The 15,837-nt window shown below is 48.3% G+C and overlaps 1 protein-coding gene across 3 annotated transcripts in view; it reads right to left on the bottom strand.

The window, feature by feature from the left end:
* Mct1 (Monocarboxylate transporter 1) overlaps positions 1 to 15,837 on the bottom strand; it is a 190,408-nt gene that overhangs the window by 104,387 nt on the left and 70,184 nt on the right. The window contains exon 1 of one of the 3 annotated variants that reach the window (XM_065440702.2): positions 8,483 to 8,644. The exons of the other annotated variants lie outside the window; for them this stretch is intronic. The gene's annotated coding sequence lies outside the window, so the exon portion shown is untranslated. Of the gene's footprint in view, positions 1 to 8,482; positions 8,645 to 15,837 lie in introns of those variants that run through there. 3 annotated transcript variants of the gene reach the window in all.

Raw genomic sequence — 15,837 nt, 5'->3', positions numbered from 1 at the left:
ATTAGAAGGTTAAAGAAAACGATTGCACGAGTTATGCAATGTTTGTTTATTTAAAATGTCCTTGCATGCCCCGTACAGGGCATTGTGCGAAACCCTACAACGTAACACAGAAACTGGCCCATTGACTGGAAAGCTTAGTGCAAGGTATTTGGACACAGACGCAGGGAGCAGAAGAGGACGAATGTTGCCATATAATAAGTAAGCGCAGGATGCAGTAAAAAAACAACAAAAAACACACACTCAAAAGTGAAAATACAGTTCGCAGAGTAGCAATGAAATATCTGAGTGAACGCTAGTATATATGATGATAATGTTGGTGTGTTGGTGTAGATTTTATAGCGAAGCTATTAGCCTACAGTCAGTCGTGATTTTTCATGCTATGCTGACTCAAAAAAAAAAAAAATGGCTGTGGCTTAGGTAAGGTTAAGCCCAGGATGCGAAGCATACTAGCCTTTATTTTAGTTGTTGAACCACTGTTTAGCCTGGTGAACTGCTGTTGCTTGGCTATATTTGGTTCGGCTAGACGAAGAAACAACTCATGCATTACTGCTTCGCCTTCAAGAGTGGAACGCGACAGCGTTCCCGTCGACCCGCCAAGGGGTGTAAGACAATGGGCTACAGGGCAGCGACTACGCGCCCCGCATTGGACGCGGTGAGCGTCGAGCAAAGCAGCGTTCGGCGCGGCAACGAAATGTGCGCCTGAGCAAGCGACGCACGCCTGAGCCTTAGAAACAGCTCGTTTCTAAGGCAACACCGCATTCACTAGAGGCGCTTTTGTATCGCTTTGAAGCATCGTACTCGTGGCTCAGTGGTAGCGTCTCCGTCTCACACTCCGGAGACCCTGGTTCGATTCCCACCCAGCCCGTCTTGCAAGAGTTGAGCCAAAGCCACTTCTCCTCTGTCGTGACGTCACGGTGTCACGTGGTTTCAAGGCGACACCGCCGCGCCTGAGGAGCTGGGTTGAGCTCTCGTAATATGATTCGCATAAAAAAATAGAAGAAACAATCAGACCTCAAATGGCAGCTGCAAAAGGGGTTTGTGTTTGAGTCTCCGCGTAACAGAATTACGTTTTCTCGTATATTCAAATTACAATTCGATACTATCGTGTCTGCAGGTTGTGTGTAAACTGTACTTTGCGAATTTTCTGATCCACTTTACTTTGAGAAATTCAGTTACTTCAATAACGCACTTGCGCTAGGCGGAGGGCCAGCAAGAATGATCATATTTCCGCACACGTTCGTGCGCGCGTGACGTATGTCGCTTGTGGTAATGGTGCTTGTGTAGTGGTGGTACTTGTCTAACGTCGGTTGTGCTTGTCTAACGTCGGCAACAGCTTCGCTGTACATCCGCTTTCACAGGATGCAATGGAGGTCGATTTCGTTTTTATTTGAGCCGGCAAGCTATTCATAATTTTCCCAACAGCAAAACCGAGTTTGTTTCACGTGGTTGGTGCGCGGTATTAGAGTAAAATATTATTCGGCAAGGATGCTTACAGTGTATGCCTACGGCTGAAGTTTACAGCTGCAACGCACTTCCATCTTACAGCGCGTCCTATACTGAACGTCTCAACGGCCGCCCCTTGTCGCCTGCCTGAGTGCCGGCGATCTGTTGCCACTAGAAATGCGTCACCATGAAAATTATGACTGCGTTCCGGCAACGTCTCCATCGTAATAGAATTACTACGTGCGGTAGGCGCAGAACAACGGCTGTAACATAGGAGAGCATTGAGATAATCTTTCCTTGCGCAATGGCCTATATCGGCTGTTGAATACGACCATCACAACCGAAGTGCTGAGGCTCTGTCTAAGCACTACGAGACACACATTCTGCGATGAACTCAAATCGGACAAACGGGGGGATTCTGTTCTGAATGTGTTACAAAGCCGGATATATTGTCCCGCCACTAGGAGGCTCGAGTGCTGTCGCGTTTTGTTGTCGCCAAGTTCAACCTCTGGCTCAGGACGAAAATAAGAGCAGACCTAAGCGAAAAAAAAATGTTGGGCAGTTTATCTCTAATGACCACAGCTATGAAAAAGCGATAACATCTCGCCGTTACGTGTAATTATGTCACGCAGCTTTAGTTTATATATATATATATATATATATATATATATATTGTTACTAGATAACGTGCAACATTTTGTGCAATACTGGTGTCCTGTATATGATTCACTGCCCATGGGAGTGAATATGGGACATTGTAGGCTAAAGTACGACTATGTTTTCTTTTTCTTTTTTGCATCTGTGATCAATTTCCACGATGGTACTTGCCATAGGCATTACGTCTCGGATTGAAATTACAACATAAAAGGAGGGACTGCATACTTTGTTATACTCCCTTTAATGTGACCCGTTAAGACCCTTTTCTGCATAATCGATGTTTACTCGGCGGATTATACACGGACAACAGAATGGAGACTCACAGCGATGTGTATCCACTCTGTTGTCTGTGTCTAATGCGCTGGGAAAACATCGATTATGAGGCAACAACTAGCTGAAAGCTCAGCCTTCGTTAACCTTTTCCTGTGCCCGGATTGTCCCATTACAACACAACTTCTTTTTGTTTTCTTTTTTGCTGTGATGTAATTCGGTCTTGGAGAAATGTTGCACAGCGCTCGCGTCACAGTCATGGGCTTTTGCATCGAACCCAGCTAACGATAAAAATCTTCGTCCTTTCCTATTGTACGCTGGTACAGCATCGAGGTCAGGTAATGCTATGTTCAGACTACGTTCGTAAGGCGCCGATTTTTCGCAACATGCGTAAGCGGAAGCGCAACAAGCGTATGCGTCTAGTTCAGACTGCGAACGTAGAGGTACCAACGTGCGCAATTCACGCGAAAATCGTGGGTGAGAGTGTTAAAGGGTCGGCAACATTTACGACTGTTATATTACGACCGTTGCGACACAGCCAATGACCGATAAGATTTCAGTTTTCAACAACCGGTGACGACACTTCCGTCCTCCCGTCTGCAGACAGCTCCGGGCGCGGGAAGTGCCATTCCGCCATTCCGTGCGCACGATTAGGTTGGCTGTGTTCGTGAAAGTTTGTGCAGTGCGCCTTGCGAGACTGTTTTCAGTTCATGTGGTTTATCCGCCAAGGAAATCGATGGCCGCAGATGCGTGCTGCTTCGAACTTCGATGGGTGGTCTCACTAGGTTTTCAAGGAAGCGGTACTGCTGGGGCGACATGCGCATGAAGTTATGAAACATCACAGCGTCACCAACTCGGAGCTTGGCGAAAAAGTTGTGAAAATCGCCGTCCACGGCCCTGTCGAGAAATACTTGGCGCTCCCAAACCCTTCTGCGTCGCCTTCGTCTTCTTTGGGCGATTGAATACATGACTATAAGTTTGTTTTCAGCGTGAATTTCTTCGATCTCGGCCAGCACTCGCATGTTGACAGTATACCATATTGGACCACTGGTGACGTCGATTCTGCAGCTCCAAATTTGATTGGCATGTTGTAAAAGCCGTAATTTACGCAGCAGTAAATGTGAACAAAGGTGCCGGCTTAACTGCCGTAACTTTTTTTTACAGCCGTTATGTTCGATACGCCGAAAGAGCTGTTACGTGCGTTACGACCGCAGTGTGAACATAGCTTAAGTCAGAAGGAGGCAAATGGGTGGGCGTAAGCAAAGAAATGCTATGAAAATTTAACATGCGCAAAATACGCATTTAAAGAAAATCAAGACAGCCAGCTAAGGGTGGCCTTCTATGGCGTTGAATTTCTCTCTTTCCCTCTATTTTCACCCCCGCGAGCAAAGACGTGCCTGCGTAATTCCCGGCTCCCTCCAACTCGACCTTTCAAGGCGGTCACTCGGCCTCTGGACGCATAGCTGCGCCTTTTTCGCTGTACGAGGGGGCGGAATGACATGCACCTGTTTCCCATCGGCACGTTCCCACGAGAACCGAACGCATAATGACGCCGACCGTGGGCCTAGAACCGCCCGCAGTCGCCTCCCGCCCCCGACATACCGGTTACAAACGAGTGCTGGAAGCTGGTGTGAAGGCGTGATGCCGGACCGAATGAGAGACCCGAGAATAACCTCTGAGGCTGTGTAGCCGCACTCTAGCAGCACTGTTCCACGGTACTCCGTTTGCAAACAAATACGTCGACATATTGTATGACGCTCCCTGCCTTATTCTCAAGAGATCACATCTCTCTCTCTCTCTCTCCCTCATTGAGTGGCACACAGTGCAGTAAGCACTGTGCTTAGCAGTGCTTAATGCTTAGCATTGAGTGGCACACAGTGCCACTCAATGCTAAGCACTAATAACCGGCAGCTGTTGGACGGAATTCGCAACGTTCGCACCTGGGCAAACTCGAGCACTTCTATGCGGTCGAAAAATGCTCCTGTTCGCCTACTGTGTGGCATGTTAAGGGTGCTGCAAAAAGGCGTCTACTCATGACGCTCGAGCACTTGACATCAGATGGTGCAACAAAAGTAAAATGATAATGATAATAATATTATTCAAAGGGAAGCTACCTCAAGCCGCCTTGCTACAGCAACACTCTTGCACTCGCCGTACCAAAACAAAGAGCATATTGGTAATTTACTTCGTCATGGTAACTGTTGGGTATGTTTACGCAGTTGACTTCGGCGACATGGCTTGCGAACGACTCTATAAGTTCAAGCATGGTAGACGTCACCCGCCGTGGTTGCTCAGCGACTATGGTGTTGGGCTACTGAGCACGAGGTCGCGGAATCGAATCCCGGCCACGGCGGCCGCATTTCGGTGGGGGCGAAATGCGAAAACACCCGTGTGCTTAGATTTAGGTGCACGTTAAAGAACCCCAGGTGGTCAAAATTTCCGGAGTCCTCCACTACGGCGTGCCTCATAATCAGAAAGTGGTTTTGGCACGTAAAACCCCATAATTTAATTTTTTTTAATGGTAGACGTCAAGGCTCATCGTTGCATCCTCAACAGAACCATTAAAAGCGTACGCCGATTGTTCCCACTCTATCCTATCGGAATGCATTGACGCACACTGGTACGCCAAAACTGTGTCATTGCAGGGCACGCTAGAGAGAGGGTGCCCTTGAGCACCACTTGCAATACGTACAAGCCGGCTTCCTGGAACAGAGTGCGCCCCACTATCGTGGCGTGGCTTGACCGGGGTGATAAAATTAATACACTGCACTACTTTCTCTCCCAGGTGAAGCACGTCTTTATGCCAGCAGACGCCGACCGTGAGTAATGAAAAGTTTGCTTAACACAGACAAGTTGCAAAGGTACGAAGAAGATGCCTCCTGGACTAAACGACCCTGCTATAAGGGACTCCTAAGCGAAAAACACGAAGATCAGTGACAGCAAATGCAAACTTTACGGTATCATTTGTGGCACGAACAAACAACAACCGAAACTGTATAAGGTTCTGTGGCATTGAGGTCTGCGCGCCGCTTTTGTATAGAGAAGCGTTCGAATGATAAAGAGCAACTGCTTACAACATCGCACGCTCTACGTGCAGGTGTGTAATTCTAATCAGCGAATATTCGAGGTTCTAGTAATTGCGGCATCTACTAGAAGTAGGCGATAACGTTGTATCTCTGCTACGGGCGCCTCAAGTGGCACTGCTTAGGAATTACAGGTGGTACCAGCCATAACGCGCTTGATATCGTAAAATCGCGTGGCGCAGGTAAGAAGTAAGGAATGACTCTCATCAAGGCAAGTTCGTAATTCACTTTCGCTACGACATCCGAGTACCACGCCGATCTTGAACAAGCTTTTTCTGATCACAAAAAGAACGCTATCTTTGCCGCTGTTTTTATTAGTGCCGTTATTGCACGTTCACACAGGCGTGTTCGGCCACGAAGAGCGTGCGCACAACGTGCCGAGGTGCCTCGATTTACACAACGATAAGTAGGAGCCCGGGAGCTCGAGGTACTGTCTGCGCATCCCGATTTCTGCCATCGGCACATAACGTAGTTCCTCTTCGTAGGCCAGTGTGCAGTGGCGCAGTCACAGAGCCGCTGGCCGTGATCAATTACGAAACACGGTTGCAGGGCCGGGGAAGAGTAAGCACGCAAGCGTCGTCAATTACAAAACATGGACGTGGCGCCGTAAACACGTTTTATAATGCCAGCAACTAACTCGCCCAGCTTTCAGCAAGGGAGCGTGACGAACAGAGCGCACGCAGCGGGTCTAAGTCGGTTTCCCTCGATGCCGTCTGGAATGCGGAGGCGGATCTGCGAGGGGCCGGGAACGGGTGGCGAAGCGGATTCGTTTCTTCGGGAGCCGGCTGCCGCCTCTGGCAGGCACGGTATGCGAGGCCATGCATGGTTCTAGCGCGGACGACACAGAGCTCGCGCTATAGGGAAGATTGACGGCCGACACGCTGAGCTTGCTACCGCGAGAAATGTGAATGGCGTAGCATTTCGTCGAGAGAAAATCTGTCTCGCTGAGGTACATCACCAAATGCCACTATTTAAAAGCACACAGTTCTTACCTTACTTGTATCAGTACAAAATAAGCGGTTTTCTAAAGTACAATGGCCGAACAAAAACCGGTTACATGCATACCAGTAACCTTATTTAATGCTCGTCTCAAGGCCTAGACGCGACGATCACAATCTTTTTTTTTTGTAAATTGGGCAAAGGTAGCCAACCTCAAGCGTCGAGCCGGTAGAATACGATGTGAGAAGCAAAGATTGTACAGATTACCGGTTGAAACAAACCGCACAAAGAAGCTGTCACCTATTCGAGGGAGGCGTGTGCATTTAACTTAGTTCAGACTTCGTTGTAAAACGTCAGGGTCGCTTGTACAGCAGAGTCATCGTGTGTATCACGATAACGCACGAAACACATATTAATTAATTGAATTATGGGGTTTTATGTGCCAAAACCGCTTTCCGATTATAAGGCACGCCGTAGTAGAGGACTCCGGAAATTTCGACCACCTGGGGTTCTTTAACGTGCACCTAAACGTAAGTACACGGGTGTTTTCGCATTTCGCCCCCATCGAAATGCGGTCGCCGTGGCCTGGATTCGATCCCGCGACCTTGTGCTCAGCAGCCTAACACCAGAGACACATATGGTACGACGTGGCGCCCGACACGACGCGCTGCGTAGCAACGCTCCGTTTTAAGAGACCGTCGCGAGCTTGGAATATGCTGTTGCTATGGCTAGGGGATCGTGTCAGACCGTTGTACAAACGGCAGACTGGATGATTTCCTCAGCTAGAGAGGGCAAGAGATACAATCATGAGGTGCAGTAGCGTGCTGAAACGGAAGCCCGAAGATTTTACATCGTTTACCTTTGCAGCTAATTACGTTGCTGTTGTTGTTGTTGTCATAGTAGGCTGATGGCACACTAGACTAGAAGTCTCTTGGTGTCAGTGGAATCAATGCTGTCAAGGTGAAACCGTCGATATATCGGATCGCGCTTGGAATTGTACGAAGTGTCTGTGTGCATGAAAATCACCCTATCTGTCGAGCAACGCATAGAAAAGTACTGCTCTTTCGACTGTTGTAATTGCTTACGAATGTCTCAGAAGCTTGTTGATGCAATTGTCTGAACACTACTAGCCTTTTTTTTCTTATTCTTATTATTCTTTTTTTTATGCGAAGCATATTACGAGAGCTCAACCCAGCTCCTCAGGCGCGGCGGTGTCGCCTTCACTACCACGTGACACCATGACGTCACGACAGAGGAGAGAGAAACGGGGCTCCAACTCGCGCCGTCGCTCGCGGCGTCGCGGCGGTATATAAGCAGCTGCGCTTGCCTCTGCTAGACACTCACGAGGTGAGATGCCTCCTGGAGACAGAGGTGTTCGTTGGAATGAGAAGCGAAGGTTGCGGCGTGCTACAGAGACTGATTTTCTAGGTGGCTTTGGCTCAACTCTTGCAAGATGGGCTGGGTGGGAATCGAACCAGGGTCTCCGGAGTGTGAGACGGAGACGCTACCACTGAGCCACGAGTACGATGCTTCAAAGCGGTACAAAAGCGCCTCTAGTGAATGCGGTGTTGCCTTAGAAACAAGCTGTTTCTAAGGCTCAGGCGTGCGTCGCTTGATCAGGCGCACATTTCGTTGCCGCGCCGAACGCTGCGTTGCTCGACGCTCACCGCGTCCAATGCGGGGCGCGTAGTCGCTGCGCCGTAGCCCATTCATTGTCTTACACCGCTTGGCGGGTCGACGGGAACGCTGTCGCGTTCCACTCTTGAAGGCGAAGCAGAGTAACGCATGAGTTGTTTCTTCGTCTAGCCGAACCAAATATAGCCAAGCAACAGCAGTTCACCAGGCTAAACAGTGGTTCAACAACTAAAATAAAGGCTAGTATGCTTCGCATCCTGGGCTTAACCTTAGCTAAGCCACGGCCATTTTTTTATGGACGCGTCTTTCGCGGTTTACTCTTTGTGAGCTGGAGTTTATGTGCAACGTGGACGGCGCAAGCGTATGTGCGGATTGTGCAAGTTCCGCCATTTTTTTTTTCCTTTTCGCACTTTCGCCCTGAACACGCTAAGCAACGGGGTGCGTAGTCCGCCTACCCTTTTGTTTCGGTGACTCGAAGAGCCGACGGCAGTGGCGATGTTTGGCCCGTTGCGAGCCGGACTGCCGTCAACGACGTTCGCGAGTGGCGTTAGTTCTCGGCGTGGCGGAAACCTCGGCCACAGCAGACATCCGTTGGGTCTCGTTTCGCGGTTCGGTCAAGCCTGGTTGGTCGGTTGCCTTTTAAACATGACGCGTACCCACTATGAGGGACTGGCCGCGGATGAGCCTTCCTTCTCTTCCTCTGGATTCAAATGTGGCTCATCTTTTTTAATATGTGCGTGAAATGTTTGGTAACAGAATATAGAGAATTGACCCTTTCCATAGCGCAGTAAATGACGAAAATTGTTACAACTATCCCAAAATATGTGGCGTGCAAAAAAGCCGCGTTTCCACCAAAAGCATTCACTGACTGCAAAGATGGATGGATGGATGTTATGAGCGTCCCCTTTGGAACTGGGTGGTGGGTTGCGCCACCAAGCTCTCGCTACCATACTGCCTAATATCCTGTAGGTTAAACAATGAAAAAAAAACACTATGAACTACCACGCCCAAATTTTCTGGTCCCCTATTGCGAACTGTGCTTTTGTACGTCTCCGTCTTTTGTCTTTTCCCTACTTTTCTTCCACCAATCCTCCAATCGCCTCTTACTAATACCTATTGCGGACATGTTTGCTTTACTACTGCTCCCGCTGAACCCAAAGGCTTCAAGGAGGCCAGTGTTGCCTAAATCGACCGCTGGGTAGACGTCTTCACAATCTAATTAAACATGCTCCACAGTTTCCCTAGCTTTACCGCAGCAAGCACATGCTTCTTCTCCCTTCTTATATCTCGCTTTATATGTGCGTGTTCTAAGGCATCCCGATCTCGCTTCGAAAAGTAATGAGCTTCCCTTTGAGTTATCATAAATGGTTTCTTTCCTGATTTCGGTTTTTCCTCTTAAGTAATTACTCATGGCAGGTTTCTTTTCCATTGCCGCCACCCATGAGATTAATTTAGCCTCTCTGACTTTGCGCTTGACCTTCTTTGTTGTTGTGTTGCCCACCCTACAGGCCGTATACTTGCTGGTAAACTTCCTAGTTCTTTTCCTTTACTGTGAATCAATGTTTTTCCTGTACAGATACCTGAACACTCTCCCAGCCTATTTACTGGGCTGGTAGAATGCTGGAAGAGAGTCTCTTTTTTATTAAAATTAGAAAGCCTACACACAGGTCATCTAGTGCCAGAAACTGCAATTAGAAACAAATTCACGGATTCGATCATCACCTGTTCACACTGAAAGTTTAAGCTATGAATATTCGTTAATGTATACGGTTATTATCCTTTTAAAACCTAATCTACAAATTTCATATTTAGTTTTCTTCTTCAAGGTAAAAAAACAAAGAGTCGCTTTACCTGAACGCTGCGTACATACGTGGCCGTACGAAATAGTGCATTCTGATATTATGATCATCGTCGCCGTCGCTTTGATCACGTTGCTGTCTGTCGATAACAACTAAAAGTCGATTCACGCAGCGGAAAGGGGGAGAAAATGGGGCACCCACTGCCTTTACGAAGGTAGGACGGAAGCGTAAAGAACAAAGTGCGAGAAGTTTTAATGCGCGAGGGCCATCAAGTTCATATAGTGCTGCCCCCTAGCGGGCTCAGCGGGCGCTTGGTTTCCACGGCGTCGCTCTGAAAAGAACCTCCCGCATGTCTCCGTTATTGCACTGCCGACTGAAAAATGTGCCTCGTCAGATGCGCTATATATGCAGAGACTTCACGGACGCGCAGAGGTCGCGCAACTCGCGCTTATGAAGATTAATCCGCTGCACAAGGGGACGAAAGCATAATATAACGATTTCACCGCGAGCTGGGCGTGTCGGGAGGAACACTAGCGCTTTGGCTCGTCTAGTCTTGCGCCCGAGTTTCAAGGTCACCAACATCACGTACAAGTGAATTTCCTTCATTTTATTGTGATAACAATTATATGGAAACTCCAAGCGCATTTCCGCCGTCGCCGTGAAGGTCCGTATAAATCCAAGGGCGATGATGGTGACAAAATGTATCTATTAAGGGATGGCGCGAAGGCCTATAATGGGGAATAGAAAGAGGAGAGGGGAGGCATATTCAGAGCCGTCCTAGAAGCTGTGCTTGCTTGGCGAAAGCCAAGAGCGAGTCGATAAAATCGTCGCCGTGCGCCGTATGCTATACATGTGAGTGAAAGCTTGCAAGGCGTAGCCGACGAACGCGAGGAAGGCAGAGCGGAAGCGCGTCCTCTTCTGTCGCGCGCGAGGCACGGAGGTGAGGCGAGGGACAAGGGGGGGGGGGGGGGGTATCTGGCAGCTGCTGCTTACCGTGCAGGTGGGCGCCGTATCTTGCAAGCGATCTGCGACATGGCCAAAGTGCGCGCCCGCGCGGGTCTCACCTTCACAGCGATCTGCGATGTTTGCAGAGTGCGCGTATTGCTGGTAGCTTCGTATGCGTTGTGCATTCGTTCACGTTGAAGCAATAGATGCACGAAGGTCAATTCGCTCGCTGCTGCTGCCGCGATTCCTCACTCCAGCGTTATGACAGCGAGTTTCCGCGGTCATCGAGCGAGATGCCTTCATGTTTGCCTGTGAGCCCGGTACACCGTGCCTGTTAATTTATTTAGTAAGCGAATATTTACCAGTTTATACGGATGATAAAACGACTATGCTTACTTGGTGTGGCTATCTACTAATTTGCTATCGCAATCGGTGCTTCGCCCTTTTGGTGAAACTGCGACTGTTTTTTACTTCGAAATGCCAATCGCGGAGTATAATATAGGCGGACTTGTCACATGTGGAGCCATGGGTGTCAGACGAAGACAACTTTTGTTCTTGTTGTTTTCCAGTAGGCCAACCAAGCGTCCAATGTGCAAGGAACTAATGCGGTGACAGAGAGGTGGAAGGGGGAGGAGGTACGCAACCTTCTAAAACTTGGAGGCCTGCATGGAGGCCTGCATGGAGGCCTGCAAAGAACTCTCGTGTTCCGGGCTTTTATGTACACATAAAGGAACCCAAGGTGGTGCAAATTTCTCTGAAGGCTCCTGCGCTTACCTACGAGACTTTGACAAGATAACCACAACGAATCACTCAACCAGTAAGTCAATCGTGGCTTGTGACCGCGTCCATCTCGTTTATAACTTGTCAGTAAAAGTAAAAGCTTATATTTCATGTATAATTCAAATTAAAGATCACCTGGTGTTTGCAATGATAGCCAGTCAAACTAAAGCCATTGTGTAATTTTTTTTAAAGACACGAGGGAGCACTTTTCCAGAAAACAGGCCATGTCATGACCCTCATTTTTGTGTTCTTTCCGTTTATTTTTTTCATTCTTTTGTATATGGCAGCTACGTTATTCAGCTGGTGTGCAATAGTTATCAAACTCTAATGTATGCATAAGAGCAGAGGGCCAAACAATGCAGAGCCTTCATAATTTGTTTTTGCCTGCTTCAGCATAAAACTTTCAGCTGCCTTGTGCAGCCACTAGAATGAAGTACTAGGTTCCTTTCTTCTTTCTTAAGACGCGTCAATTCATAGGCTAAGCTGTTAAGCGCGCTCCTGTTCCCCTAAAGCGCCCGCAGCTGTTGCTGCGATCTCGAACGCGTCGCAGGTGTTTGCTCAAGGGCTTAATAAACTTCCCGGAGATTACAGGGCCGGCAATGCCGATTAACCCTCCGCAGGGGCGCCCCGGATTATCCTCGGCGCGCAACTTGCGAGGTCAACGCGAAGCCGGATTAGCCGAGCCCGCTAGAGGGATCAAACGCCGGGGGCTACGTTCGTGCAACTTGGTTTGAGTGTGGCGCCTTACGGTGGTACAGCGCGACAGGCAAGATGAAGAATTGTTTACGAGCAAAGGCGCAAAGCTCGTAGTGAGGTGGTGGGCTTTTGGCATGAAGCTAAGCGCTACGAATGGGAGATGAGAATAGCAGAGAGCGTGAGAGAGTGATGAAGGATTGCAGTTAGGACAGAAAGAAAACATGCATATGCAGAAGCACATGACACGGCGGTTCTCTATAGCGACCCACACGTGTCAGAAGCAAATCGCGTGCTCGAATCAATGCTTAGATCTTCGACCGAGAGAAACCAGTGGTCACTCTCCAGCTCAACAGCTACTATTAAGCGACGCCTCTTTCTTTCGTATAGATATAAAAAAACTCATGGTGCTTTTCGCCGAATCTGTACAGCACGATGACCTACTATAGCTTTTTTTACTGAAACCGCTGAGATTGCTTCTGCTAGATTTCTGCGGTCTGGCGTCTTCCTTCCTGTATGTCTTCCCACTCGAAACTGAAATCCGCTGTCACACCACGGCGCGATGCAGCTTTCTGGGCGCGACGCCAACGTCGAAACGATCGGGTGACAGGTCGCGGTTATAGCTTTCGACACTGGAGCGAAACGACGCCCCGGGTGTCAACACAATCAACGACACGGGGTCATTGCAGCGGGACACGCTTCGATGCGCACCAATGAAAAGAAAACTGTTTCGGCCGGCACATCCCGTTTCAAGGACATGTTACGCTTTTTCTAAATTAAACTAGCCATCTTTGGAAACCCTACCCAGTTTGCCATACGTCTCTAACGTGATCCCGGTTGTCTGCTAGCTTGGGCCGCTGAATGTGTGCTGGTTGCTGTCTCGCAAAGCAGACAACACGGGCCACTGTCTATGTGGCCGAACAGACTATTTCTGCCCTGCGTACGTGATATTGGCCCGCGCCCATTCTCGGCCATTTTCCCAGAATGAATGTGCGAAGGCAACACCACCTTGACTCTAGGTGGCGTTGGCGAAGGAGACACTAGGGGGTATGTAGCCTTCAATATAAGGGGTGATCATGTTTTAGGGATATTTTTTTTACAAATCGCCCGTTGCAGATAGCATATTTCTAGACCTAGAGCTGGATTATTCAGAGAGGCGGACATTATTTGGACAAGAAATCGAAACAAATGATGACGTAACAATAAAAAGCTTCATTAATTAACTTCCTAATAATTTACATCACGGCTCACGTGACAATTTACGAACAGTAGCCGGTGAGCTTACAGAGCGCATCCGCATGGAATTAATTTCTATAATGACACCAGTTTGGATATATGCGCGATGAAACTCGGCGTGAAAGTACACTGTCGTTTCACTTACTTCTTTTTTAATGAAGCGTTGTTTTACGCGATGAAGCACAACATTAAATGGAACGTCCATGTATTTCGCACCACATCTTGGAATTAATATGTGGAAACTTCTTTCTTGCAACCTTACCGGCTACAATCCGTAAATTGCAATATGTGCCATAAAGTAATTAATTAAGGAGTTAATCAGTTGAATATGTGTTTTGATTTCTCGTGCTAGTAAAATCCGCCTCTTCAAATAATACAGGGGAAGGACAAAGACTATGCTATCACAGGTAATTTTCAAACATTCCGTAAAACTTAAAAAAAAAAAGCTGAACGGAAGCTTGAAGATTTGACACTTGTAATTCCAAAAATTGACGACTTTAGGGTTGCGGTTACTACACGAGAGCACACCACACCCTAAAAACTCTAAAGACGTCGGTCAAACAAATCGCAAGAACTATAGGAAGAGTTACGCGGAACGGAAGAGGACTACGCGAATCAGACGCACTATGACCACTTCAAGGTTTTTGCAATAAACAGTATTGCCCACAGTCTCCCGCATCATCCAGAACTTAACCGTAAAGAGACGGAGCAGGGAAACATCCTAATACGCATGACGTATTAGACCGCCCTGGGTCCACCGCTGGGGATATCCACGAAAATACTCGATGCTCTCCGGGTGTACAAAACCTTCGAATAGCACAAAGCAATGATTGTGGTCACACAACGAGAAAGCCTAAATATGCCTGAGCTGGGCAGGAGTGTCCTAGAGGAGCCGAGATACCCCATCCACCTACAATGCTGCAGCAGCGAACTGGTAAACATACCGACGGAGATGCGAGAAAAACTCAAGATTTCCCCATATCCCTCGGAAAACAAACCCAAAATTTCATGCAGGCAGGCGAAAATCCGAGCCCAAAAATTAAAGCAACCTTTTCGGCGAACCCCGATACAACGTACACAGACGCAACGCACTACATTAGGAGACACGCTATCGTGGCTGCTTCGAGCTCCTCCGGAGACCCAACAACCGTGTGATAAGCTTCGGTCCGCACGGCCTGCAGTGCCCTAGCACAGCTGAGGCGGTTGTTATGGCGATGAAGACACGGGAGGGAAAAGACAGGCCCGTCTGCGTCCTCACGGACTCCCAGGCAACCTGCCGACTCTTCCTCCACGGAAGAATCCTCAGGATCACCCTTAACATCTCGGGCGATCGACCAAGACAAGAACGTCACGTTGTTTGGCGTCCGGGGCATGTTGGTGTCGCCGGCAACACAGGGGCAAATGCTCTTGATCGCGAGACTTCAGTCCGAGCAAGGAAGGACACCCCAATCGAAGACAACAAGGAAATGCCGGTATGCGATGTCTTAGAACATCAACGTCGTTCACACATAGAACCTGCCGCACCAAAGCCGCAACTAACAGTGGAGGAGGTTCGGCTATACAGAAAAGTCCGGACAAACACCTACCCACATCTGGGACGGTGGCATGCCATCTGGACGACGAGATATGCCAACCAATACCCCTGGCTTGGGGGGAGGCCATCATTGCCCCATGTGACATGAGAGTGCAAATCAAGACCCCAAAATTCAAATTCGCACCAGTTAGCACAAAATTCTTTTGGGGAGCCTTGGATGAACTCGTCCTCGCGTGGACTCACCTGAAGACTCAATTGAGTGCCCTTGACCAGGCCTGTTGTGTGGCAGTGGCCACTGGAGTCCTGGACTCAGAGGACCCAACCTCCGGCCTCCATTATCCCATTAATATTTTCATCATTAAAGATTATATATATATATATATATATATATATCTTGTGGAAATAAAGTCTTCAAGCAATCGCAGTATCGTCAGCACAGGATTGCTGAAGCAATGTGTTTACTACGTAGGACGCACCGTCGACATCTCACGAAAGAGCAGATTCTACGCCATGGCGAGGCTAACGTTTGAGAACATTGGTGACAACGAAACGAAAACGAAAAGGCACCCTTAACTATTTGACACACCATATGCTATCTTGAAATGCTTCTTCGCTGTTCTGCTATGACTTTGGAGCAGCACTATCAGTCCTTCGCGTACAACGGAAGCACTCACAGCCTACTTCCGAGTGTTCGGCTGGATCCACGCACTCTGCTTAGATCATCATCATCATCATCATCATCATCATCATCATTCATTCATTCATTAATTGTACTTAGTTAAATACCCTAAAAGTCCATATGGGCATTGCCTATTGATGTTGC

This window comes from Dermacentor albipictus, chromosome 1 (assembly GCF_038994185.2).
Source record: "Dermacentor albipictus isolate Rhodes 1998 colony chromosome 1, USDA_Dalb.pri_finalv2, whole genome shotgun sequence".
Classification (NCBI taxonomy): domain Eukaryota; kingdom Metazoa; phylum Arthropoda; class Arachnida; order Ixodida; family Ixodidae; genus Dermacentor; species Dermacentor albipictus.
Note: the sequence above shows the minus strand (reverse complement) of the source record. Positions and strands in the feature narration are given on the sequence as shown.